General features: G+C 41.7%; 1 long non-coding RNA gene across 1 annotated transcript in view; it reads left to right on the top strand.

Moving 5' to 3' along the window:
* The first annotated feature begins 1877 nt into the window (after positions 1-1877).
* The window catches only part of LOC310674418, a 57326-nt gene continuing 31261 nt past the window's right edge, over positions 1878-27942 (top strand). The window contains exons 1-2 of the long non-coding RNA XR_014509580.1: positions 1878-2050; positions 4151-4219. This is a non-coding gene — a long non-coding RNA (uncharacterized lncRNA). The remainder of the gene's footprint in view (positions 2051-4150; positions 4220-27942) is intronic.

The raw sequence follows: 27942 nt of genomic DNA, 5'->3' as shown, positions 1-27942 counted from the left end.
AAGGGCACTAGTGATACCTGAATTGATAGTTATTTTGGAAAGATCAATACAGTGGTACCTCGGGTTACATACGCTTCAGGTTACAGACTCCGCTAACCCAGAAATAGTGCTTCAGGTTAAGAACTTTGCTTCAGGATGAGAACAGAAATTGTGCTCCGGCAGCGTGGCAGCAGCAGGAGGCCCCATTAGCTAAAGTGGTGCTTCAGGTTAAGAACAGTTTCAGGTTAAGAACAGACCTCCGGATCGAATTAAGTACATAACCCGAGGTAACACTGTATTAGGGGAGAATGTGAATGCTTTGTTGTGATCAGGACTCCCTCCCCCCCCCCCATTCATCTTCACATTAGATGACTCATTGCTGAAGGTTTGCAGAGACAACTGGTAGTTAGGATTTTCAGCCAGGCTTCTAGCTTTGCTTCTAGCCAGCAGAGGTTATGCCTCAAGTTTCAGGAGCAACCTCTGGTGCCTCTAGGAAACCCTGGAAAGCTGCTGATAGTGTCAACAATACTGAGCTCAATGGACCAATGGTCTGATGCAGTATAAGGCAACTTCCTATGTTTCTATAAGGTGGTGTGCAAGAGGCATTTCTACTAAATAGTGACCAAGGAGGGTAAATAACAGCACAATTGGTGGTGGGAGTCATGAGGTAGCAGGGAAACAGAGAGTGACTGAGCTCAGCATGGTGCTGGTCCATTACCTCTGAGCTGGCTAGGAGCTTCCAGAACATTCTGTTGAAGTCAGTGGCATTCTCACTGGGCAGTCCTAGCCAGTCAGAACCTGCACATTCCAGCTTCCCATGTTGTTTTGTGTCTCCCTGGCCCTCAAGTAAGGGAATAAGTTGTTGCTGTTGTTGTGGTTGTTGATGTTGTTGTTGTTGTAAATTTATATACCGCCCTTCATCTGAAGATTTCAGGGTGGTTTACAAGATAAAAATACAGGATAAAAGAACAAAATAAATAGTTACAAAAAAACCCACACAGTAGCCCCTTCCCACACACACACACAGTTAAAAGGCCATAGAATATTAATCACCCAAAGGCCTGGTTGAAGAGGAATGTTTTTGCCTAGCACCTAAAGATGTACAATGAAGGCACCAGAGGAGCCTCCTTTGGGAAAGAATTACACAAACGGGGAGCCACTTAGGAACAGGCCCATTCTTGTGTTCCCATCCTCGGGACCTCTCATGGAGCAGCCACACAAAAAAGGGCCTCAGATGATGATTGAGAGTCTGGGTCTGTTTATATGGCGAGAGGTAGTCCTTGAGATATTGCAGTCCTGAGCCATTTAAGGCTTTATAGGTCAAAACCAGTGCTTTGAATGTGGCCTAGAAGCTAATTGGCAGCCAGTGTAGTTGGGCTAGGATCTGTGCAATATGCTCAAACCGCCTTCCCTGGTGAGCAACCTGGCCGCTGAATTCTGCACCAGCTGAAGTTTCTGAGCCATCTTCAGGGGCAGCCCAGACGTTCCTTCCTCTTTATTTCAGGCCCTTGGTGGCCTCTAAATGCCACCTCAGCAGTCATCCACTGCTTCCTACATATTATTCTAGAAAATCTGCTTAGCTGTAAAACATTGCATAGAGGTCCTTAGGCTGCATCCCTATGTCCACTGAACTCAAATATGGCTTTCTTCTGAGCAGACATTTATAGAATTGCACTGCATTCCTATCACATTGTACCTACTGAACTTGATGGGAGTTTTCTTCTGAATAGGCATATGTAGGATTGCACTGTCAGTATACGGCACAAACATATCTACTGATGCATTTTAAAATGAATTAATTTTCAATTCAGTGCTTTTTGTGTAAAACCTCAAATGTATAATTCCTACATGGCTGAATAATATTTACTTTTTATCTCATTTTAGCAAGCAAATTTGTCATCCGGTGATGCAGCAATAATTCTTGGAGAATATTAAAACTCAAGTTGATTCTGGAGGCTGGAAGCCTGTCAGCCTCTGATCTCTGTTTACTGCTGTTACATACAGAAGATTCGCTTTGAAGCATTCATTTAAGGGAGTGACTTATGGTTCCTTTCCTTGACCTTAGCCCAAGGTATATAGATCACACTGCACTGTGAGTCCATATTGTGTTAGAAAATAAGTGGAAACAATACAAAAAGAAACCTAAGGAATAATATATATCGATAATGAAATTGGGAAGGAAGATCAAAATGTTCACATCTGTACCATGTTTTATGGTTATTTTCTTTTCTTAAAATTGATGGCTTCATGATTGTTAATTAAGAAACTGCCAAGGTTGCAATTTCTCCGGATCTGCTACCCTTTTGCCAGCTCTTGCTTCTATATATCACTCTAAAAATAAATCATCATTATTAAAAGGATATAAAAACTTTTTCCTTTGCTATTTCCTAAATGAACTGGAAACAGTAACCCTGTCAAATATAATACCAAAAATAGTGTTATCAGGCCATGGCACCAATTTATTACTAGAAACAAAAGCCGTCATCCATTTCCTTTAGAGAATGACATTTTTTTAATTCGCTGCCCATTTCATTTGATCTAAAAAGGATGGGTAGGTTGACAAATATCCCATCGAAATGGCTTCTGATGCTTGATAGGATAATGTGCAGCCCCTCAGGACAGGGGCAAAGGCAGCAAACTTATCATCCTTTAGTTTAGCTTAACATGGGTCAGTAACAGCGCCAGGGGTGACAGAGGATGTTAAAGTGTGGGAAGCGAGAACTAAGAGCTGTAGGAGGGTAGTTTTTTAGTTTATCCTTTCTTTTACCACGAAGCTGCAGAGACAGGCTGAATCATATTGTTGATCCGCTTCATTGCACTCCACACTAACTGCTCCTGTAGGAGGAAAAACAGAAAACACTTATAGGTCATTCTTACCGGGAGTGTATGACTCTTTGTCATTTCTTCTGTCGGAGACAGACGTGAGTGTTTAATATTTTAACTCAAGTTCATATTTTTGAAGATGCATTATCCCACCTGAAGGTTGGCTATGAAAAATCTGTAGGTTATCACTCTTCTACCAATACACAATTCTTTGTGAGATACAAAAAAGGGGGAGGGGGGAAGACCCCCCGACACTTGTTAATGGTTCTCTGTCATGTTCTATGAGCAAAGAGAAGAATTTCTCAGGCATAGAGTGGGAGCATAGGCTGTCCAGCACTTTATAAATTTACACACACAAACAGAAAATAATAATATAAACAAGACTTTAAAAACCAGATTGTGGATTTATATTCTGTAGTAGATGGCAGCACATTTTTATGATAGGCTCAACGTATTTTATCTGCCTGTTGGTAGGTATATTATTGGGCTTGGGTTGCAACTCTTGTTAACTTTCAAGCACATCTCATGGACAGAGTTGCACATGGACTGCTCTTCTGATCTTATTTGGCCAATTGCCAAATGTGCGGGATCAAGTACTTGATTCATTCTTTGAAAAATCCACAACTACAGCCCCCAACAAGTAATGTTACAGTCTAGGCAGTTCTGCAAATGGTTCTATCCAAAGTTAAATGACACCCACACTGATCCTTGGGATTCTTTCAAGGGCTCCTTGGAAAACATCCTTGGAAAAGAATATGAAAACTAAAAGGACAGTCAAGTGCATCTTAGGAGCTAGTGAGGTACAGCAGAGAAAGAACTGACCTTCAGACAGCTTCTCAAGTTACAAGCAAGAGCCAATAGGGGATGCTCAAGTCCCTTACACCTCTGCTCTCCGTGCTTCTAAGGTATGCACATTTTGCTCATGGAGAAATGTGTGAATTCCACACTTTTTTTTTAAGGTAAAGGACCCCTGGATGGTTAAGTCTAGTCAAAGGTGACTATGGGGTGCGGCACTCATCTCATTTTTCAGGCCAAGGGAGCCGCCGTTTATCTGCAGACAGCTTTCCAGGTCACGTGGCAAGCATGACTAAACCCCTTCTGGCGCAATGGAACACCGTGTTGGAAGCCAAAGCGCACTCACAGTGGACATGTAAACCTGTGAAAGGAAATATGCATGAATTGGCAGTTTACACATTAAGCTAGAAGTACAACCAGAAAATGTGTGACTCGGTTGTGCACTATTTATTGTGCTTTTTACAACATACAGATCTGAACCTTACACCTTAGTTCAATTATATGCTTAGTCCAGAGTTTCGTATCTGGTATTAACCAAGTCATTGTTTCACAGTTTCAGATCAATAAATTAGCAATAGAATGAATGACCTTACCTCACAGGATTGATGTAGAAACAAAGATGGTAAGTGTCTTCACACATTATTAAAATATGTTAGAAGTGAATTGTAACAATTTTGTTTAACATTAGACAACATGATAAACAAAGGCAAATCAAGCATAATCTCTTTGGATAATGTCTGAGGCTTAAAGAAATTGGTCCGTGTTCTGTGTGCAAACGGATCTCCACATGTTCTGAAATATATTTAAATATATTTGGACCAGTATTGGTCTAAATTGTGAGAAGGCCAGGAGCATTTATCAGTTCCATGGGTTATGGGAGTAAGTAATTTTTATTAAAAAATGCAAAAACTGTAGCAGGCTTGAAGGAAGCTGCAGAACAATTTGGTTCCCAAGGCCCGATATATAAATCCCTCTGATTTTAACTGGGGTGGTGCGTTAAGTACGCATACCTTTTGTTTTTTGTACTTTTATTACTTTGTGAACCGCTTTAAAGTCTGTTGTGGCATTAATCAGTATAAAAACGAAGAATAACTATGTATATCTATATATCTCAAACTGAATTTAATGGGATTGGGCTTAACCACATCTGTGTGTCACCCTGGGCTCCTTTGGGAGGAAAGGTGTGATAATTTTAATAAATAAGCAAAGCTGTGCATTGTGTGGCTAAGAATGCTTGCGAATCTCTGTAAATTCTGATGTGAATTTTCCAGATCTGTTTCTGTCACTGTGTGGGCCCATTTTCTGACTGAAATCTCAGCTAAAAAAACCAAAAACCTATTGAAGTGCATTCCAAAAAGGACTTTTAAAGAGAAAATGTTTTAGAAAATGCACTTTTAAAGAGGAAATGAATTTTAAAATATGCTTTTAAATAACGTTTAAATGTGAACTTTATTGCGTATTTTGTTTTTTTTTTCTTTAAAAACCTTGCAGATTAATGAGAAACGAGAGAGAAGACTTATGAGTAAATTTGAATGAGCCTAGGCTGATGCATCTGTCTCCATTTACTAATCAATGTTTATTAAGTGCCAGAGGTTTCTAGGGTGCTGTACAGAAAACAGAACTGAAACCCAGAACAGTGGGATCCCAAAATTTCAGCCCAATCCTTTACATAATGATTCAGAAGTTTAATAGGACATGCACTCAAGAATGAATAGGATTGCAGCTGAAGTTATACAAATGGATGTGGGTTTTCTTTTAAAAGTGCCATTGAAATGTTAATATTCTGAACAATCCCAGTTTTTGCTCCTGTACAGCATTGTGACAGTTAAGATAACAGGCAGTAAAAACAGCTTACCAGCAAACCCTTTCACCAAAATACACCCGCTGTATGTTAATTACATACACTTGACTTCACTGCAGTACTTTTTTTGGATAAAATTATAATCATTTTGTAACAATTGCCTTCCCCCCTTTTTTTGCTATGTGTAAGATTATGATATGAATTGATGTATTTTTAACGATCGAATTATACTGATAGGAGATCCCCTAAAGGGAATGATACAGTACAGCAGGACTGAAAGTTTTGACATGGTTTAATGAGCTGTATGCTAACTCCACCTGAGTAATTAACAGCCCTGACAGTCCTTGTGAACAATGAGATCTTCTGCAAGGACATTTAATGCTCTGAGGATCCGAAGTGTTTGAAATAAAGGTAGGGCTATATATGGGTTCCCCCTTTTCTTTCTGGGAAAAAAAAAGCAACAGTAAGATACATACCAGTATAAGCCCCATTTTTAAAAGTAAGCTTTCTAAAGCTTCAGTGGTTCCAACAATGGATGTAAATCGTACATTTTCTTCCTGTGTCTAAATCAGCTTTTTATATATTCCTTTTAATGTGTTTGAAGTGCCGAAATATAATAGTAATATTTGTAGCTCTTGAAAATTCGCTCCATGTTAATTCATTTGAGACAGATGGGCATCTGTCTGAAATCAGCACTGAACTGAAATCAGCTTATTAAAAAATAGTTATAAATGACAAAGATTCAAATTAATAGTATCGTTATATAGAGAGCTCTGCAACTAAGTCTTGCAGGATGTCACCATTCCTTACAGTGCTTGTGTCTGGCAGTTCAGACAGCCTGGAAAAGGAACCTTGCTCAGGTTTCATAGTGGTGGAAATAGGGCTCAGGAAGGGTGGAAATACACACTGTATATTTTTATTTCTTGTTACCTGGAGATTTCCCCTTGCTGTACTGTATAGCACTAGAGGGGATAGTTTGGGATCTGATGTCCAGACATGAACCTGAGCATTTTATAGCTATCTGGATCTGGTGAGTAGGAACGAAAAAGTTAATCTTTTCAATTTTCTTCCTCCTAAAATATTCCTATAGAGGAAGAGAGTTAGGGATTGAGCAGGCCAATTCTTCTCCTCTTCCTCCTCTCCTCCCTTTGTCCTCTCCTCCCATATTTCCTGAAAGCACAGAGGTCTTTGGTTAGGCTTTTTGTGATTTAAGATCTGTATTTTAATTTATAAACTTATATAATTTGGCACACTTAAGATAACTCCTGTGTATAGAAACCACAACCTTTGCAGCTTTAATTCCAAAATCAGAGGTACTTAAGGACTCAGGTTATTATTTTATTTTATTTATTGGCTTTATGGTTAAATGCTCAGATTACAGTTCCAACAGAACTAAGGATCCTTGTAGATGATTGTTAAAAGCGATATCATTATTATAGAAAAATACCAAGCAAGCAACAAGTTGGAATACACACACACACACACACACACACACACACACATATATGCTGGGCACCATAGTATATACAATACAATGTGATTTATATTTGGAATGGAATGGTATGCTCTAGCCTGACATTATGTACAGAAGAATAGGAAATAGACTTGTTTTACATTTATTTTCTAAAAGGTGAAAATGATGAGCACAAGTTAGACTGGAACCATTCGCAAAATCTGCTTGGTGTTTGGACACAGAAATTGGGGGATTACAAATACCACAAAAGTCTCTCAAACGTGATGTGAGTGTTCAAAAAATTAGTAATTGTGGAGCATTTTTTTGCAGTATTGACCATATTGCTAGTTCCCCTTTGGAAGGGGAATTTCCAGAATCCAGAGGGATCAATTTCTTCCCTTAAAAGAACAACTTGACTTCCCTTTTCTTTAAACAACTGTTTCCTATCGATCTGATCTTCATTAAAAAAACAACAACAACAATTTCTTGTTGTCAGGAAATACTGCGACCAGTCAAGCAGAGATCGCATAGCCATGTTGCAAGGTGATCACATAGCCAGTTCAGAAGGAGGGCAAGGCTTCTTATCGTCACTTAGAATGGGGAAACAGGTCCTGTCATGAAAGACTGTTGAAGGGGCACCTTTTGCAGTTGTAAATGTGTAATGGGACTTCCCCTCCCCTCCTCCCCTCCCCAGAAAAACATGTGGGGGGAGGGGAGAGGGGAGATTGTTCTATCTGGCAGGGGAAAATGCTTGCGTTGATGGAATGATTGCCTTATCGTGACACTGAATTCCACCCATAGCCATCTCTTTTTCTCAGCTACAGATAAGATATTTTCTCACAACAGTGCTCCCTTAAGAGAAGGTTTGCGGACTCCACATAACAAATGTGCATCAGCTGCATATTTGCTGCATGGGGGGGGGGGGGGAAAGATGACTGCCTGAAAAGGCTCTAATTCTTATAATGAGATTATCAACAACAGCAAGAATGCAACATCTCAAGCTAGAAACCATGACAGTGAAGACATTTTAATGCTGCAGGCATTAAAACAAATCAGAGCAAATGTTAAGGGTGGGGGAAGGGTGGTAGAATGGTAATAGCAGGAGACAGAATCCCTGGATTGTGTGAAGAATAATTATTTGTTCAAGAGAAATCTGAACACCTGAATTTTCACTGTTGATTTTTATATAGAAATTTCCATTTCTATGTTATACATAAAGAAGAACATGCATATTTCACAGGTAAACGAGTACTTCTCAAATCCAATAATTCCAGAGAGAGAGAGAGAAAGAGAGAATGAATAATGTGGGAGGGGGGAGAATGAAAGTTAGGGATGGAGTAGAAAAAGATTAGAAATTTGATCCCTATCCTATCCTTAGGAAGCAGCCTCAAAATATTTGTGTTGCTGGATCTTCAATGTACTTTTCCCTAGCAGACTTTTGCAAGTGTTTGTTAGAAGACCTTTAAAATCCTGGTGACTTTGCTTGTCTGATCCAGACAAGTCCTTACTAATGGAAACAGTTTAACTCCATGTATGCTGGGAAGGACCTCCATTAATTAAAAAACCTTGTTTAAAATATCCCCCACCCTAAAAATAAAATCATTGGTATTCATCAAGACACACACACACACACAGCTCAGTAAGATACCTCCTAGGAGAGAGAGATTTACAATGCTAGTTCTCTTACAAGCTTAAAAAAAAAGATGATTCTGTTTTCACCCTCCCCCCTTTTGTTAAAATAAGGCTTGTTCACCTGCCTTGCTTCTTAATTTAAGCAGATCTTTATGTGAGCAGTTGGTTCCCTTTTGACCAAGGCAGCTCAGGGAAAACGAGTGCTGTGTTTTTTTGTTATGTTTGTTTGATTTCTCTTTTGTTAGCTCTGTGGCTCTCCATTCCTGCAGAAAACACTAGAGTGCGATACAGATTCCCTTGATGAGTCCCATTCCTCAGCACCAAACATTTCAATGCAACACAGCCCTCAAGAGCATCGTATTACTAGGCCTGCCAGCCATAGCAATTTAGCTTGGATAGCCTAGAATTACTTACTCATTTTGGTGTTGCATTTTGTTTGCACTGTAATTTTTGTTCAAACCTGTTGGCAGCTGTTGTTTCTGCTCCGAATATTGCCTGCCATACTAAAGAATTAGAAAACACTTCCGCCTTGCACTGCAGCTGCAACCATCCAATTTCAAGTTCCCTTTGAAAAAATATATGCTTTCCCACCTCTTCTTTTTAACTGCTAATGTTAGCATGAAGTCCCAAAATGCAAGAGGCTAGATCCAGGCAAAAATTAGAATTTTTCAATCCCCTGGATGATAGTAAAGCATATCAGTCTTAAAAGTACCGTATTTTTTGCTCTATAAGACTCACTTTTTTCCTTCTAAAAAGTAAGGGGAAATGTGTGTGCATCTTATGGAGCAAATGCAGGCTGCGCAGCTATCCCAGAAGCCAGAACAGCAAGAGGGATTGCTGCTTTCACTGTGCAGCGATCCCTCTTGCTGCTCTGGCTTCTGAGATTCAGAATTTTTTTTTCTTGTTTTCCTCCTCCAAAAACTAGGTGCGTCTTGTGGTCTGGTGCATCTTATAGAGCGAAAAATATGGTACTTAACTTTACTGAGTTGTGCCGATGCTTTCTTGTGTGTAGAAAGATTGAATTTGTAATTGTTTCTCTTTTCATGATTGCAACTCTTTCTTGATAGTTTCAGTAATACTGTAAAACCCATTTTTGTGTGCTTGGTTTCCACATTCCTTTCCTTCCACTCCTCCCCAGATGATGGTAAATTGATGGTGAAAATGAATGTCTCTCCCTTTATTTAGCTTATGTTATGAAATATAGGGGGTGGAATTGATTGTGCTCAATTTTTAGGAGTTCTGCAGAAGGACACAGCTTTCAGAAATTAATATTTTTAAAATGGGAAAGTAGACAATCTATGAATGGCAGGAACAGTTCATTAGAGAAGAGGGAAATTGCTGGTTTAGTTTCTTTACCAAATGTCTGGACAGTAAGAATGAGCAGTTTCTGTGTACACACTTCATATATTTTAAGCATGTTTAAAGCATTTGATTTTCCTAAAATAATATTGGGATGTGTAGTTTACCTATCATAGGGCTGCAAGTCCAAGTAATCTTAACAAACTACAGTTCCCAGGATTTTGGGGAGGGGGAACCATGTGCTTCAAATGTCCTTGAGTCCCACTGGAGAAATATATGGGCTATAAATGAATATTTATTGTTGTTGTTGTTGTTGTTGTTGTTGTTTGCATGCAGTCCAAAAGGTGAAACATTTCATTTTGGTGATTACTGATTCATAGGCAATGTCCGCCAAACTCTGTCAAAAACAAAATCTACAAAACAGTCATAAGAGCAAGTTGTCTGGCACTCTGTTCAACAGAATATTAGTGTAAGAGTTAATAAACTCTATTAACAAAGGGCTTCAATTGCTTGGGTCCTTTGCAATATACAGTGGTACCTCGGGTTAAGAACTTAATTTGTTCTGGAGGTACGTTCTTAACCTGAAACTGCTCTTAACCTGAAGCACCACTTTAGCTAATGGGGCCTCCCACTGCCGCCGCCACATGATTTCTGTTCTAATCCTGAAGCAAAGTTCTTAATCCAAGGTACTATTTCTGGGTTAGTGGAGTCTGTAACCTGAAGCATCTGTAACCTGAAGTGTCTGCAACCCGAGGTACCACTGTATTGTGAATTCTGTAAACTGAGGGGGTAGGGGAATACCATGTGGTATGGCTATAACAATTAATCGGGTTATTTATTAATAAGTGTGGAGAAAGGAACAAAGCTTGTTTCCTGAATAATGACTAGTAACAGGTTTTCAAACTTGTGTAATAAATTCAAAGTGTCCGATGAAGGGGGTTTCTTTTTAAAAACAAAACTAACTAACTAATTTCTGGTTAGTGCCCAAATATATATTTTAACAATGAGTAAAGTGATTTATTATAGCAAAGTTGCCCTCTCGGTTAGGAACAGAAATTACATTTAAAACATGGCCGCAATGTGCCATTCTTCTCTCATGATGGCAAGTAGATTTCTTCATAACATACTTCTAGCCATTCAGTTGAAAAGGCAACTGGTGTTTGAAGCTGCTATCTTCTTGAAAAATGAATGCAAGTTTTCTGCTGTTAAACTGATAATGGGCTTTTATTATACTAACATGAGGACATTTTCACCAAATCTATCAAGAGTCAAATATGTAAGTACAGTGCAAACTGTTTTATTGGCACATTTCCCAGGAATCTGATTTATCCCTTACGATAATGAATAGCAGCAACACTACTGCTTAATCGGACAACATTTGTAAAATGTTCTCTTAATGGGAATGCATTCAGCCAGTGCCAAGTGGTTAAGTGGCTTCAAGTGTGAAATTCTGAGCTGGGACAGATGAGTGAGTGCTAAGTAGGTGAGACCTTTGGATGTAGTAGCTAGAGCTAGCTCCCCTTGGAGACTGTCAAAAGAATCCCATTGATTTGGATAAGAGTTGGGTCAGGACCTTAATAGCAGCCTCCATGTTCTTTGGATTATAGACGATTTTGCAGGGTGGGGAGACAGGATTCCACATGTGCTAATTTATCTAAGATTAGTGAAGCAAAAACCACAGTACATATGGGATTTGATCCACATCCCGGTGTTGTGGTGGCTATTAAATGGAATGCCTAATGGGATAAAATGTGCTTTTGCTGCTGACTTGTGTTAAGCTTGTGGTCTGCTAAGACCCCTAGATCGTTTTCCCAATGTACTATTGGCAAGCCTGCAGTGCAGGGGGTTGGACTAGTTGACCCCTGGGGTCCCTTCCAAGATTCTATGAGTCTATGAACCCTAAGTCCTTAGCCACACCTCCAAGGAGAATCCAAAAATGTAGACATCTGTGCAAAGAAATGTCCCTACACCAGGCATGGCCAAACTTGGTCCTCCAGCTGTTTTTGGGGCTACAACTCCCATCATCCCTAGCTAACAGGACCATTGGTCAGGGATGATGGGAATTGTAGTCCCAAAACAGCTGCAGGGCCAAGTTTGGCCATGCCTGCCCTACACAAATGGAGGGAGGAAAACAAGTCTTTCAAGAAGGATTCTGTAGTGTCAATGCTGCTGCTTTAATGCTACAACTGCCTTTGTAGCATGGCTGCTGTTGTGTGCATGCCTACCTGGGAAGTAAGCTCCACTGAACCCAGCTTATTTCTGACAGCAGAGGTTAAACTGACAAAACAAATAGGTTTTTAACAAAGGATATTCAGCAGGCTGAAATGTGTCCTTAGGCTTTTAATTAAAAATGCAAACAATCTTGTAAGGAAGTGTTGCCCTTTAAATTGCTAGTGTAAAGTAGAGACCCCATCAAAGAAAAGGACCTCAAAGCCTTGTTATCACTTCATTCACTTGTCAGAGCAAGGAAGAGCAAGGAAGAGTCATCAATTACCACTCCAGGAGATGACATCATTAGTTCTGCTCTGAAAAGAGCACTAGAGCAGGGCTTCCCCACTTTCCCCCTCCACTGCACCACTGCCCTCTGGGTATGTCTGCTACTTCCACAACATATCACTCTGCTGCTTCTCCTGGGTCCCAAATATCAACCGGCACTAAAATAATGCAACACACAACAAAACAATGCAGGACTGTTTACTGAAACATCACCCCTTATCACTATAGAGGGAGAGCATTTAAAGGCCTGCTGAAATAGAGAGGACATTAGCAGGCACCACAAAATATACAACATTGGTACCAGTTGGTCATCTAGGGCAAATGTGCTAAATCACTTGGGTGCTGTTGCTGAGAGTGCCCTCTGAAAGGTCACAAATCCCCAAGCTGCAGTCAGCGTTGGAGTTGCCAAGATAGCATGCTCAACCGATGTCACGTCACAGGCAGGATGGGGAAAGGCAGTCCTTCAAGTATCTGAGCCCTAAGCCATTAGTACTTTATAGGCCAGAATAAAAACCTTGAATCAAAATCGGTCGCAAATAGGCACTTAGTGCAGACCTTTTTTAAAAAAAAAACCCCAGTGTCTTGTGGTTTTTAGCTGCCACCATCAGAACCCTGGTGGCGGCCATTTTGCATTAGTGAACTTTTTAGAGTAGCTTCATGAAGAGTGCATAGTAATTGTACTAGAAGATATGTACATCGCTGAGGCCAAGCTATCCTTGCCTAGGAATGATAGCTGTAACTAGTGAACCAGCTGTAGCTGCTAATAGGCACTCTATAGCACAGGAACCATTTGGTTTCCAGCAATAATCTGTGATCTAGGAGTGCCCTAAGATTACAGACATGGTATTTTTTTTTTTGGGGGGGGGGAGCCAACGCATTCAAAATAGGCCACTTCCCCAGTTCCTTTACTCACTAACTACCAATCCACAACACCTCTTTACTACTGGGATTCAGACTGCAACCCAAAGCTTGCTCTTAGAAATGGGTGGACTCTCTGTTCTCAGAGTGGTCCAAAAATTATTCAATTTATTCTCCTCAAATCAGGAACTAACAGGGCCAATTCCTGAGCCAATTTAAGGGGCTCAGGAGTAACTTGGGAAGGATCACCACACTGATGGTTTTGACACACTGCAAAACACATCAGGATGGTGGTGAGGGGGGAAGAAAGAAATGTACAATACAATACAATGGAAATACCTTTAATGACATTACGAGTTAAAATATTTCAAAACACTAGGATAAATTTAAAAGGGACAGGAGTGATGCTTTCAAGGATCACAAGGTATTCGATTGTTCTGCTTCACCCTGTCTATTCCCTAGAGGGATGATTCATTAAGAACCCTTTCGGGTAAGATGGAGATTAAAAAGGAAGCCACTGGGGCAGTAACGTCCTTGTTCCTATCCGCTAGGAGGAACCTCATTTGGCTTTCTCTCAGAGCCATGGGTCGCAGGTCCAATATCTTGCTCAGCATCTGTTTGTGGAGTCTGCTGTGCAAAGGGCAATCCAAAAGAATATGGTCCAGTGAATCTGGTACTCCCTGAGTACAGGCACACAGGCGGACTTGATAAGAAATTTGAGAGTACCTACCTGTGGGACGCGGGTGGCGCAGGACGCAGGTGGCGCTGTGGGTTAAACCACAGAGCCTAGGACTTGCCGATCAGAAGGTCGGCGGTTCGAATCCCCGTGACGGGGTGAGCTCCCATTTCTCAGTCCCAGCTCCTGCCAACCTAGCAGTTCGAAAGCACGTCAAAGTGCAAGCAGATAAATAGGTACCGCTCCAGCGGGAAGATAAACAGCGTTTCCGTGCGCTGCTCTGGTTCGCCAGAAGCAGCTTAGTCATGCTGGCCACATGACCCAGAAGCTGTACGCCGGCTCCCTCAGCCAATAAAGTGAGATGAGCGCAGCAACCCCAGAGTCGGTCACGACTGGACCTAATGGTCAGAGGTCCCTGTGGTCACTTCAGAGGGGAAAGCATTTAGTCTTGCTAGCATAAAAGCTCTTCCTTGGGAAGGAAGTAGTAGGTCTTTTAGGTGATTGGCACAAAATCCGTAAGAAGTAGTTATGCCTAGGGCCTCCAGAGAACAGGGTCTTGGAGTGTGAAGAGACAAACGCTGTTTTTCATGGTCATAAAGCTGCTGCTTGATTGTTTGGAGTATGTAGCTTTCATCACATACTTTGAGGCTCTCCAGATCCTTCTCTATATTTTTTATATGACTGCTGTCCATTCATCAGTAGGGGTAAGTGAAGGGAAAGGTGATTTGGAGGCTAGCAGGAATTGCAGGGAGAAAGATGAAAACTCTGCTTCAGTCCACATACTGATCAAAGCCCCCCAAAGAGGATAGGGTTGATGGGGTCTAAAACTTTGCTTCTATTTTAAGTGCCCCTCTAAGATCTCTGGAAGTTAATTTCCATGGCAGGGTTGGGCAAATTTCCATGGCATTATTTATTTTTATAAATTCTTTTACTTGAAAGTCAACTTGATCAAATTCAAGAAGACTTACCTCAAAGAAAAAATGTTGGGGATAGGATCGTCGAGGATGTGAGACATGCAGTATTTCTGTTTCAAAGCTCTTAAGAAGATGGACAAAGCTATACTGACAATGGACTTGGCCTCTTCTGTGCCTACAATATTTCTTCTTCTTCTGATGCTGCCACTGCCTGGAAGCTGAAATATTAGACAGATGCCATTTCTGTTGTCTTTCTGATGATTACTGAAGATCTTCTTCTTCTAATAAGTCTTTTAAGGACAGATTTTTCCGGTCTGCATCTCCACTGGAATTATTTTTCAAAGTTTTAAACTGTTCTATTGCTTGTGTGTTTGCCACTCCCTTGGGAGGAGAGGTGGGGCAGAAATTTTTAATAGTAACAGTAATAGAGACTTCCATTTGTAATTTAAGACCAGGGGAGTGAGTTAATTCTGCTACTGATTTCCCCACACAAAAATATTGATGCTGTACTTATGGGGGGCACGGCCACAAAGCAGAGCTCTCTCTACATGATCTGTAAAAGCAAAGCTTAGCAGATTGCATCAAGACAACTCTTCGTTCATATTCTGCTTTTATCCAGTGTTTTCATTCTTCCAAGCATTATCATTCTATAATCGTTTTATTTTTGCATCAGGAATCTCTTTCTCTGTCACACACACACACACACACACACACTCATCCGTTTTTATTATAGGAGGTGCATTTTCCCCCTGTACAAAAAGCTGATTGCTTTTGTGAAAAAATAAGCAATTTGTTTATTTCAAAAGTGGATATTAAAGGCAGGCAATTGATATGGCTTTGTGATGTGCAGTGAAAAAAGCTATAAGTAATCTTTTTATCCAAAGTATACTACACACAATTAAAATCTTCTAGCTTTTTACAATTCCTTTTAAAGCAAAAATTCTCCATAAAAGTGCCACCAGCAAAAGCAGAAGTAGCATTAAATCATTCTGCAAAATAGTGAAAAAGAGTAGATTATATCACTGGATAGTTTCTGTATTTGATTGTTTTTCTTTAGTTCTTATTACTGCTAAGGTGACTGGGGGCCCATTTTTGATGAACTGTATGTAGATTAATTCCAGTGCTGGTAATATTTTGTATAATATATATTTGTTAAAGTTGAAGCTTTAACTATCTGTTGCAGTTCTAATCAAGATAGACTAGTAGGTAATATTTGTGCAAACTGCAGAATATTTTAGCACCAACTAAATATCAGCTGTTAACTGCAGCTGTGTGTTAATGGGTCCAGTTCTAAACCCTCCCAATTTTTATCATGAAGTTACAATGTAAAAGGTAAAGGACCCCTGACAGTTTAGGTAAAGGAAGCCGGCGTTTGTCCGCTTCTGCAGACAGTTTTTCCGGGTCATGTGGCCAGCATGACTAAGCCGCTTCTGGCAAAACCAGAGCCGTGCACGGAAACGCTATTTACCTTCCCGCCGGAGTGGTACCTATTTATCTACTTTCACTTTGATGTGCTTTTGAACTGCTAGGTTGGCAGGAGCAGGGACCGAGCAATGGGAGCTCATCCCATCGTGGGGATTCGAACCACCGACCTTCCGATCAGCAAGCCCAAGGCTCAGTGGTTTACATCACAGTGCCACCTGCGTGCCTGTTACAATATAGAATGACCATAATCTAATGTTGGCGCCAACCAGCCTCAAACTTAGCAGACTTCATAACCAAGGACTGAACCAGTGAGAGACAGAGATATGGCTTCCAAGAGCTGGCATTGTCTGAGAAAGGCATCTTTCATACAAACAATGTCTCTGAAGGCTGTGTTTTGTTCTACTCCTTCGCTTGCCATTGATCCCAGCCCCAGCTGCTTAGCTTTGTATCGGTTTCAATTCACATTCCTAGTTTCAGCCTGAAGATCACAACCCCTCACTGGCATTGGAAACAAGACTATTAACTTCCTACTACAAAACATTTGCTTGAATCAAAGTAACTCATCTCTGATTTGTTGGCTGATTCCTCAGTTATGTTCCCAGCATAATTGGCTGTAGTAGTTACTGCCTTAATACCTTATGCTGAAGGCTTTCATTCTGGCCCTTATGGGAATATATTGCTCTGTTTAGCATTTCCTTCTCTTTTGGCATTTAGACTGCCTTAAACTTGTGCCTAAATATTATACACTGTCTCTCTGTCTGTGTGTGTGTGCGCGCGCCATCGAATATGTGGAATTTGAAATAGTGTTCCTATTATTTTGAATTCATTACTTATTCCTTGTGATGGTTCTGGTCATCAATCGAATTAGCATTCCATCAAACATCAGTGGTATTTCCCTCTCATTTATTGTTCGTCAGTGAACATGCACAGTCATCAGTATAAAAGGACTGGCCATGTGACTTTGTGGCAGTCAAGTACAGGGACAAAGATCTGTTTAAAAGGACGTGTGTCTGTATGCTTCTCTTAAGAGTTATATTTACTAAGCCCTATCCATAGAACTTTTCCTCTAACTTGACCCAGATCAGGCTCTTTCTTCACATGCAAAAAAAACAACAGAAACAGTTTCAACACGTGTGACATGCACTAAAAAAATGTGTAAGAAAGGTGTCACTATGCAGTTTTCAGCTAGATAGGCAGTGACCTGCCTTTGTGCTTTTACTGATTATTTTCAATACTCAGCTTAGTAAAGGTAAAGGGACCCCTGACGATTAGGTCCAGTCGTGACCGACTCTGGGGTTGAGGTGCTCATCTCGCTTTATTGGCTGAGGGAGCCGGCTTACAGCTTCCGGGTCATGTGGTCTGCATGACTAAGCCACTTCTGGCGAACCAAAGCAGCGCACGGAAACGCCGTTTACCTTCCCTCTGGAGTGGTACCTATTTATCTACTTGCACTTTGACGTTCTTTCAAACTGCTAGGTTGGCAGGAGCAGGGACCGAGCAATGGGAGCTCACCCCGTCGCGGGGATTCGAACCGCTGACCTTCTGATTAGCAAGTCCTAGGCTCTGTCGTTTAACCCACAGCGCCACCCACGTCCCATAATACTCAGCTTAATAATGTTTATAGTGTGATGAGTTTGTGGGGGAGGAAAAAAGGCTGTATTCAGAGACCATTCGAACCCCCTGGACCCTGCAAGTGTTAAAATATAAGACAGACTAGCTTCCTGTGTTGAGGTGATAGCCTGGGTGATGGACCATTAAGGGAATCAAAGGAAAGTGGATCTGTGTGGATCCACTCCTTCAACTGGCTGGTAGTTAGAAAAAGACAAAGGTGAGAGTTGAGCATGGAGTTTTGCAGTGATGTGACCTAGAATCAAAGCAGCAAGCAGGAGAGAGAGCCATGCTGGATTTCTGCTTGAATTCAAGGCTGTGGCTATGTGAGAAGCAAGACCTGTGGGAATGTTGTAGATAGTAGGTGAGGATATATTGATTAAATATTATCCTTCCTGAATTCACACTAGTGAGTCATATATAGCAGAGCCCCTTCCCCTTTACACAGCAAGAAGCTAGTTGCAGATTCATTTGAATCTCTTTAGTTAAGCAGTCCAATCTGGCTTTGTTCAGATTGGATAAATTTCTTTGATTCCCTCCTAAAAGAATAAAGACACAAGAAACTTTTTAAAAAAAGTAATAAGAAGCTTACTCACATTCAGTTCACAGTTGGATCCCTGAAGGCAGGCTTTAGCATGTAGTTACAGACAGTGGTGGAGCTTCATGCTCTGGCACCGGGGGGCAGAGAGCAGGCAGAGGTGAGGCTGGCGCGCATCCTGGGGGCGGGGCACGACATCTGCAGGGGCGGAGCACCCAGTGCAGGCGGGGGGGCAGCCACGATGGCACCCTGCCGGGATCGCGCTGCTGGGGGTGGTACGCTCCCCCCGCACTCCCCTTCCTCCGCCAGTGGTTACAGATACAGTGTGGCTTACATCCTTGTAAGGATGAGCCCATTTGCTACTGGCAGAGAGCCAGCAGTGCAGCCCAAGAGAAGAAATGGCATCAAAAGAGCATGGCATCAAGAGGAAGAAGAGGGAGATGGTTGTGTGACCAGCCCCTCTTATGGGGTCTTCTAGGGTCACGTCCACCTACCTGGTTACATGCAGGGGGAGGAAGCTCCAAACCAGGTGTGACAGGAAGTCCTCCCCCCCCCCCGCATGTCTACTCTGGGCAAACAGGAAGTGCTGTACTTGACTGCTCATGTTACATCCCACAAGACCTTCTTGGGATTTTAATGCTGTGAGCCCCTCCATCATAGGCTCAGGTTGTATATTTGTGTGAATAAATCATATATCATAAAGAGAGTCCCTGCTGAGCCTCTTTCCTAAAGGAAGCATGAACCCTGGGTAAGTGCCTGGAACCTCTGGAATCTTGCACAGCTTTGAGACTGGGCTTGGTGGAACAATATTTAGTATGTTATTTCTTAAGTGCTCACAGTATTTCACATATATTATTGTAAGTAATGTACCATACAGTCCTGTGCGGTAGGGAAAGGTTATGTGAACTGACCTGATCCATACTTTCTAGACTAATGCCAAGATTGGAACGTAGTTATTAGTTGGTATTTGCACTTCCTGAATATTCCAGTGCAGTTCTTGGAACAAACAAATAAAAATGTATTAAAATGTGTTTCAAAATGAGTATTTTCTTCTGGGTTCTTTTTTAATCCTGAATAATGGGATGCAGGAAGAACAGACTTATGGGTGAACTCATGCAAAAGTAACAGGCTGAAAATTGACTGATTCACTAATCACTGGTCTCAGAAATGGACTGAGAATGAGGGCAGTTTACAAAGCCTATGCATAACATTGTCAAAATGCCCAGTCTCGGTTAATCTTGCAGCCCTTTCCTGGACCAAATGCAGCTTCTGAGCTACTTCTGAAGGCAGTCGCCCACACAACACATTGCAATAGTCTAGAAATTAGAAGTACATGGGTGAATGTGAGCAAGCTATCCCCACCCTGGTAAGGTTTCTACTAGGGCTTATTTTCAGCTGGAATTCACTGTGGGTGCCATCGCCATTCTAAGAGAAAGAGGGAAGCATTCATGGTGAGTTCCGGCACCTCTTTTTCTAGAAAAATAGCACTGGTTTCTATTGGTGTATTAGCTAAGCTGATAAAAGGTGCTTTGTGCTGCAGGAGTCACTTGAGTCTCTAATGACAGGGATGGATCAACATTAGCTATTAGTTAGTTGTATACAAACTAATAAATACAGTGGTACCCCGCAAGACGAATGCCTCGGAAGACAAAAAACCCGCTAGACGAAAGGGTTTTTCGTTTTCTGAGGTGCTTCACAAGACGGATTTTTCTAAGGGCTTGCTTCGCTAGACGAAACAGCCCTGCCTCTCCTGTCATGGTGACGATCACTGCACGCACGCACGCACGCTGGCTTCCCCGCTCCTCCGGCTCCATCCCACCTTCCTGCTGATGGCTCCTCCGGCTCCCTCCCGCCTTCCGGCCGACCTTCCGACCTTCCGGCTGCCTCGCGCCGCTGCCCACCGCCCTCGCGCGCTCCCCTCAGGAGCCGTTGCTGCCAGCAGCCAGCGTTGCAGCCGGAGTCTCGCTCCTGAGCCCTGCCGCCCTCCAGCAGCCGCGCCGCGCGGTGTCCACAAGGCGCGGGTGAGGCCAAGGACCAGCTGCGGCAGCTGCCCTGCTTCTCCCCACCCCTCCCCGCCGTGGTGCTTCGCAAGACGAAAAAACTCGCTCTACGAAAAAACTCGCAGAACGAATTAATTTCGTCTTGCGAGGCACCACTGTAATAAGCTTCCCAACCAAAGCCCCTAAACAATCCCACAGCTCATCAATCCAAATCCAAAAATCCAAATCAACGTATAACAAATATCAATACAAATCCAAAAATCCAAATTAACAACATAACATTTAAAAACACTCCCTGCCTCCAAATAAAACAACACCCATCCCATCCCCAGTGAAAAAATGAACCCCAGAGACTGAAATCTATCACAATACAATCCCCATCATGTCTCATATGCGTAGGCTGCCTTTGGATGAGTTTTTCATGTTTGTGTTTTTACACCACTAAGAGAAATGGTAAGGAGAATAATGATCATTATTTAATGACTTAACTCAAAAAAAGGAAAAACAAGAAAAAACCCACCAGCGCCTTGGGTGAGGCAGTTCATTTCTTAACAGACAATGATAGGCGTTCTATTTGCTGCAACTTTGAGAAGTCCTGGTGCTTGCTGTTAAGCATGAGCAGACAGCGAAACAGCTCATTTCCTCTGCTGAGCTCTCCTCGCTGCCTTGTACAACACTTATTTCAAAGCACGCCACAGCTTAGAACTGCAGTGATCCCCATTAATATAAAATCATTGACCTCTGCACCCAGTGGTGCGGCTAAATTACATTCTGCTGCTCAGCCGCTGTTGCATATGGAGTCGGCTCTTTTAGTCATGGCCAGGTGGCCTTGGTGTCAGCCCGGCCCCTCCCACACGGGAAGTTTGCGTTTAAATGGGAATTATGTACTTTCGTATATCTAGGATGAACCTGTTCCCAGGCTGGCAAGATGGCCTTTTGAGTGGCATCTGGCCTTCCTGCAGGCAGCCATTCAGTATGCGAGGAGAGAACAGAGGTTTCTTTCTTTGAAGGGTTATTGTGAATCAATGAGGTGTTTTGTTTTGTTTTTAAGTGCGGCTTTTCCTCTTCAACCCTGCTCCTCTCCTCTCCTCCTTTGCTAGTTAAAAGCTCAGAACCATGGGCACATTAACTTCATAAGGGCATAAGAAGAGTGTTGCTGGATGAGGCCAGAGGCCCTTTTGGACCAGCATCCTTTTCTTCTCCAGATGCCCATGCAGGGTCTGAGTGCAACAGCACCCTTCTCACTTGTGCCCCCGCAGAAACTGGCATTCAGAGGCATATTGTTTCTGACACTGGAAGTTGGACATAGCATTCATGGCTGTTGGCTTTATCCTCCACAAATTTGCCTAATCCTCTTTTAAAGCCATGTAACAAGGTGGCCATCACTACCTGTAATTTAGCTATGTGCTGCAAAAAGAAATTCTTTCTTTTGTCCCAAATCTCCCAACATTCAGTGTCATTGGAGTTCTGGTACCATGAGAACTAGTCCTGCTGCTCCCTATCAGCTTTCTCTCTAGCACAGCATTTCCCAAACTTGGGTCTCCAGCTATTTTTGAACTACAATTCCCATCATCCCTGCCCATTGGTCCTGCTTGCTAAGGATGATGGGAGTTGCAGTCCAACAACAGCTGTATGCTGCCCCTCATCCACAGATCTCAGGGCTGTTCATAATGTAAAATTACAATATAAAAACTGCAGAATGTGTATACATGCATACAGACTTGAGTATTAGGAGAAAGTCACCCTAAAACCTTCTTGTATTTTCATGAGGTTTTTTTAAAACAACAACAACAACAATAACAACAACAACAACTATGAGTGGATATGAAAATGTAGCAAGCTGAACTTAAGATCAGAAAAAGATGAGAAGCTGAAAGAATGTAAAATTGACAAATGCACTCATCCCAAGTTGTGTCTAATCTGTTTATGGTTTTCTAGGCTCAAGCACTTCATTCAGTTGTGTATGGAAGGGAAAAGAGAGTCAGTGTAGATATCAGGGTAGGGATATAGTAGTTTTTTGTGATCCGACCCTGTTTGGTGGTCAAACCCAACATAATAAAACACTAAAACACTGGTTTTGGGGGCACTAAATATAACAGGTGAGAGTCAGAGTGACCTGAATGTTGTTCACCATAGGTCCTCAGTATTGTTTTACCCAACACTTTATGTCAGGAGAGACTTAAAGATAATATACAAAAATATCTGCCACTTACTTGAAAGTGCCTGTGATACACTTTGAATAGTAGCACTCTCTGTGTCGCTAGTGGTAAGTATTGTGCACATTTATTAATCCCTTTACTCTTGCAGACATTTCTTGAATGATCCATCCCCCATTTTTAAATTTTTGTGATTTTGTTGGGGGAAGTGTAGTTTTACATGCTCTGTGAAGGACTATGGAAAGGATGGAGGTGGGAGCCAGCAGAATAATGAAATGCTTTGTGGATGGCCAAAGGGGTAACGTAATAGCATATGTCTTTGTAACATGTTGCCTTTTGCCCAGCAAAGCTAGTGACTAGGGAGCGGGAAAGTCTCAAAAACAGGGGTAGGCAGATATATTCCACTACAGTGCTCAAATTTAAAATGAAATAGAAAAAAGAACAACTCTGGTGATTCCCCCTTTATCTCTTATAGGCTGCTGTTCCTATGTGCATGTGTCAGCGAGACAGAAAAGAGACAGTTTTAATTGTGTTTTGTGAAATCTTAACTTCAGGATTAACAACTCACTTCTGAAAGCCAGCACCAAGCAGAGGGCTCTGTGAGCACAAAGATGCCCTAACCCCAAGTCACACGGCGGCTAATTTGGCTTTTCTCTTAATCTCTGCAGAATGCGCTGAACAGAAGCGAAACTATGTGCATGCTAATGGCTCACTTTCTTCGTGCTTCCTTTCTCTCCCTGAGAGTGTGCGGTGTGTGTGTGTAGAGCTGAGCTGGAACAAAGATACACTAATTATTCTCCATTAATTTGTCTGCTTGAATGGTCCTAAATACCAGAGTGATTAATTAGCACAAGGCAGCTAGGCCAGGATGTCACACCCTTCTCTGCGTTTAAGTTTCGGCAAGGTTATGCTCAAGTGTTGACAACAGCATATCTTTAATTTTCTCCAAGAAGAAAAGTTTAGTCAGTACAATTAATTTGAGCTTAGCTAGCTAGCAGGAATGAATGTTACATAAGGAATAATATTACTGCTATGCACACAGATTTCTCTCCTTTCCCGTCATCCTTAGGGTATAGTAAAACTTTTTTGGGGGGTGGCAGCAATCCAGTTATGTTTTTCCCCCTTTAATTCCCTCCCCCCAAATTGGCTTAATTACCTTTGTGAATTTTGCAGTTGAAAGAAAATGGATAGTAGAATAGTTAGGAATTATTAGCCATAATGACTTGAGATGTGGTATAGATGAGTAGCTAGATATGCAAGATGAATTGAGAAGCACAGAGAGACAATGTCAGTTCAGTTTAGTGTCTTTTTTCTTTTTTTAAAAAAAGCATTACCTCTCAGATTCTTACAGATGTGCCATTTTAAAATTATTGCCTCCTTAATCTGTCCCTCGCAATAGCACATTCAAATTACAAAGTAACCTGAAATTAACATAGTTATTCATGTCATATTTTACCTGTGATCATGGTTCATTCATCTTCATTGTTCCAGCACTTGCTTTGCACATATGCCATGCTGAACAGACAGTTGTTAAAGGAATAGATACTACAGTTCCCTGCAATTACTTTAATAGTAATAGCAAAGCTTTTGTGTACATTTACAGGCTGAATTTGGTCTTTCTTCTGAACTGTCAGTACAAAAGAGCCTCTGTTATTCCAAATGCAATGCTGCTTCCAAAATGGAATGCTTGCACTCCTAAAGGAGCTAACCTGTTTAATGGCTTTCTTTAACCAAATAGATTTTCTCCTGATTTATTATCGGTCCTGAGCTTTTAGTGAGATGTTTGGAGAGGGAGGTGAGCTGAAGACTAACAGGAAACCAAAAGAGAAGTCAAGAGACCAAGGTTGACTATCATGTGCTTCTTCCCCAAACATCAAATCATGCCAGAAGGGGATTTTCCCATTCTTCTACCAGGATAGAAAAGTCAGCCAGTTAAGCACTCTATAGATTGTTGATCATTTGACTATGAAGATTGAGTTTTATTTGCTAATTTCCCTAAAGTACTTCCAAGTCTTGAAGTAAAATTCTGATACCTGGGCAAGTTGCTGCACAGAGCCACAGAAAACACTCCTACAACATAAAACTATTTTGCATGTGCCAAGAAACAGTACCATTCACACCCAGGCATTTGTGGTGGTGCAGAGCCACCAAGCCACCCTTCCAGCAGCTGTGTTTCTGCTGCTTACCTGCATGAGACTGGGGTGGAGATGACCAGCAGTGTGGCCAAGGATGTGTGGGTACAATGATGAGAGCAATGCAACACTCCTGCTGGTGTGCCTGTGTAGACCCAACCTCACTGCCACTGCCCTGTTCCATCCAGGGAAGCAGCAGACATGCTGGTGCTCGGGGTATGCTACTATGCTCCTGACTACATGTGCCAGTATTAAAAAGCAGGAAACAATCTACACTCAAAGCTAGAAAGTGAACCAAGCCGCAGGCTACAGCTGAAATGTATGCATGCTATGATCAAGGAATTAAGGATCTAGAAAACGTTTTGCCATTTTGGAAACACTGAACTGGAATTTGTCTGAAGGACAAAAATGGTGAATGCATGGCAGAGAACAATGCCGAGCACATGATGCCATGAAGTTAGCTAAGACACATTGTAGAGGTCAAGTTGAACCCATGAATTATAATTATATTATAATGGGATTAAATAGATAAAGGAAACTGGTCCTAACCTAGCCTGTGTTTGCTTTTGTGTTAGAGGCTAAGCCACAACTCATTGCCAGTTCTTTTCCTGCTAGTAGGTGAACAAGCAGACAAATGCTAGGCTGGAGGAAGACTTTCTTCAGGCTAGTTGGGCAGGTGTGTGGCTTCACTTGGTCAGGCTCTTATGTATAATTTATACTATATTGTTTACAGCAGGGGTGGGGAATTTTTGGCCCAAGCTGTTTTCCCAAAACCACACCCACTTGCCCAACCCAACACCATATGTGACATGCAGATGCAGAGATGCAGCAGCCAATCCCTGCAGAAAGCAAGGCTGAACTCATCGCTATCTCTCCCCCAGTGATGCTATTGGGACCTCAGGTGGTTGTCAAAGGTGGCCTGTGGGATGGAGGGAGATGAAAATCTGGGCTGTTGGGCCAAAGAGGTTCTCCACCCTGGTTTACAGCTATTTTAAACCTACATCCATGAATACAAGACATGACTGCACATCCTTGTGAAGTCTATGTCAGGTAACCATGATCAGCTTCAGCTTTGCGGACTGGGTGGCGAACTCATGCTTGTCTCTGTATAAAACAGGTTCTTCTGCTTCACAGTGATTCATTCTCTTCATACTATACGGTGCTTGTAATCCCCCCCCCCTTTTGATAAGTTGGGGATCAGTCTTCCAAGATGCTAAACTTATTTGAGAGAATTCCCACTGAGTAGAGTGTTTTTCATTCCATTCCTGAAGAGTACTTTTCAAGCCTAAGTGAAGCAATTACTTTTCTGCCTCCTTTTCTTTCTGTGCAATTCACATCTTCTCATTTTGTACCTACATTAATTACTCAACATGCTATGGAATTTAAACAGATATTTTCCCCACTGCCACTTACCTGCTACCTGCTGTTTACTAATATTTGTTTTCTGATAACACCTGAAAGATGGAAATTACTTAAAATCCTATTTGTAGAAAAGAGCCCGGAGTATTCTAAGCTTTATCAGAGGAACCTGTGAATTTTTCATTGCTTCAGAGGTCTAATCCTGAGCAATTAGACTAAGCACAAACCAAATGCTATGCTAAATAACTCACAGGTGGCTATGAGGACATGGGGAGTAGTTCTACATTTCTGAGGCTCTCGTTCCTATGAAGTATTCATTCAGTCGAGGTGAATGCCCACAGGAAGGCATTAGGGCGAGCTATTTGTTGTCAAGTATGCCCACATCCCAATAAAAAATTGGACAGGATGATATTATAGTACCAGTGAAATGTTACAAAATTGGAAAGATCCATAACTACACTTTTTGTAAACTAGACATGTTTCTTCCGCTGATTGTTCATAAAATTTCTAAGTACTGAAAACCTTTACCCTGTTCAGTACTTTACCTCATGTTCCACAGTGCACATATTCTCTGCTCTTGTTTGGGGTGGCAAGGTCTTCACATAGCTTTTCCATCTACCATGGCCAACATAACTCCCTGGCAGCATGTAGAGAGTAGATACTCATGGCACTCACACTTTCTGTACAGCACTCATGTCCACAATCAGTTTGCTTCCTAGTGAGGAGAATTCTGAGTTCCTAGCAACTAGATTTAATGACTGAATTGCTAGCAGACTTAAGCATTGATATCCACCAAATAAAAGCAGCTGGCTGCTCATAATCACTTAGGGTGGGATTCAACTAATGAGTCCTGCCAGCAAAAGCCTTGTATTAGAACTTCCACTTATGCAATAGGGCTTCCCTCCTCTCCTTCCCTGCAAAATTGGCTCTAGGGGAAGGTAGGGGAAACCCCTGAAACAATGCATAGCAGGAGGAAAGGAGGGGTCGTTCAGTCAGGTAAGCCAAAATGCTTGCATTGATGGAACGACTGGAAGAGCATGACACAGACTTCTCCTCTCTATGTTGCCTGATCACGTTCCTGTGAAAGGTCATAAATCCTCCTAGAATCACTTTTCAGTACCACATCACGTATTGCATTTTTAGGTTTACGCCTATGGTGTTTTACATATACTTGTAAAACGCAAGGAGTAAATGTGCTAAACATGTGTTTGCAAATATCTGTGTCGTAGAGGTTTGGCTGCTGCTCTACAGTGAGCGTACACTTGCTGGCAAACCTGGATCTGAAAAGTCCAGCCCATTATTGCTGCTACATAAATTTTAAATAGTGCTGATAGGTACTTCAATTGGAGTGGCTGGAGAAGTTCTGTGCATGGGTGGATTTCACAAGCGCTAGCAAACTTTCTTTACTACATATTGACCGCCATGAAGATAGTGAGGGGTTTCCTATTATTTATTCCTTCATAGGTTCTTACTGAGACAGGTGGCAGCTTAAGTTTCCATGGGCAGCCTAGAAAAAGCGATTTAAAAAACAGCTCTCTCCATAACAAGTCCCCTTTAATTATCTCATATAAAAGAAATATAAACTACAAGAACCATGCTAGAAAACTGATATTTGCTTTAGGATGTGAATTATTAAAAGCAAAGCAAAGGAAGTTGCATTTTGACAATTAGACGTAACCAGAGGGAGGCGGGGGAACCAGCAGAAATGTCAAATAAAATAGGTGTGAGGTCTGCACAATGGAATTGCCCATGTATTTTGCACCGCTACATCAGGGTCACAGAAGGTGTTTTATTAGCACAGTCAACAATAATATCGTGATTTTTATTAGTAGGAAAAGAGTGAGAGACTACTAATTATTTTTCAGCCTGAGGGGCATTTCCCCCCCTGAAATGACTGTTAATTTGATCATTGTCGTGCAGTTCACAGATTTACATGAACTTATTTCAGTGTGACACATGGTTAAGAACCAGACTATGACTGTTGCTTTATTAATGGCT

Source organism: Podarcis tiliguerta (genome assembly GCF_965153285.1).
Source record: "Podarcis tiliguerta genome assembly, chromosome: 3".
In the NCBI taxonomy this organism is placed as follows: domain Eukaryota; kingdom Metazoa; phylum Chordata; class Lepidosauria; order Squamata; family Lacertidae; genus Podarcis; species Podarcis tiliguerta.
The sequence above is the reverse complement of the archived record's forward strand: the minus strand, read 5'-3'. Positions and strand labels throughout refer to the sequence as shown.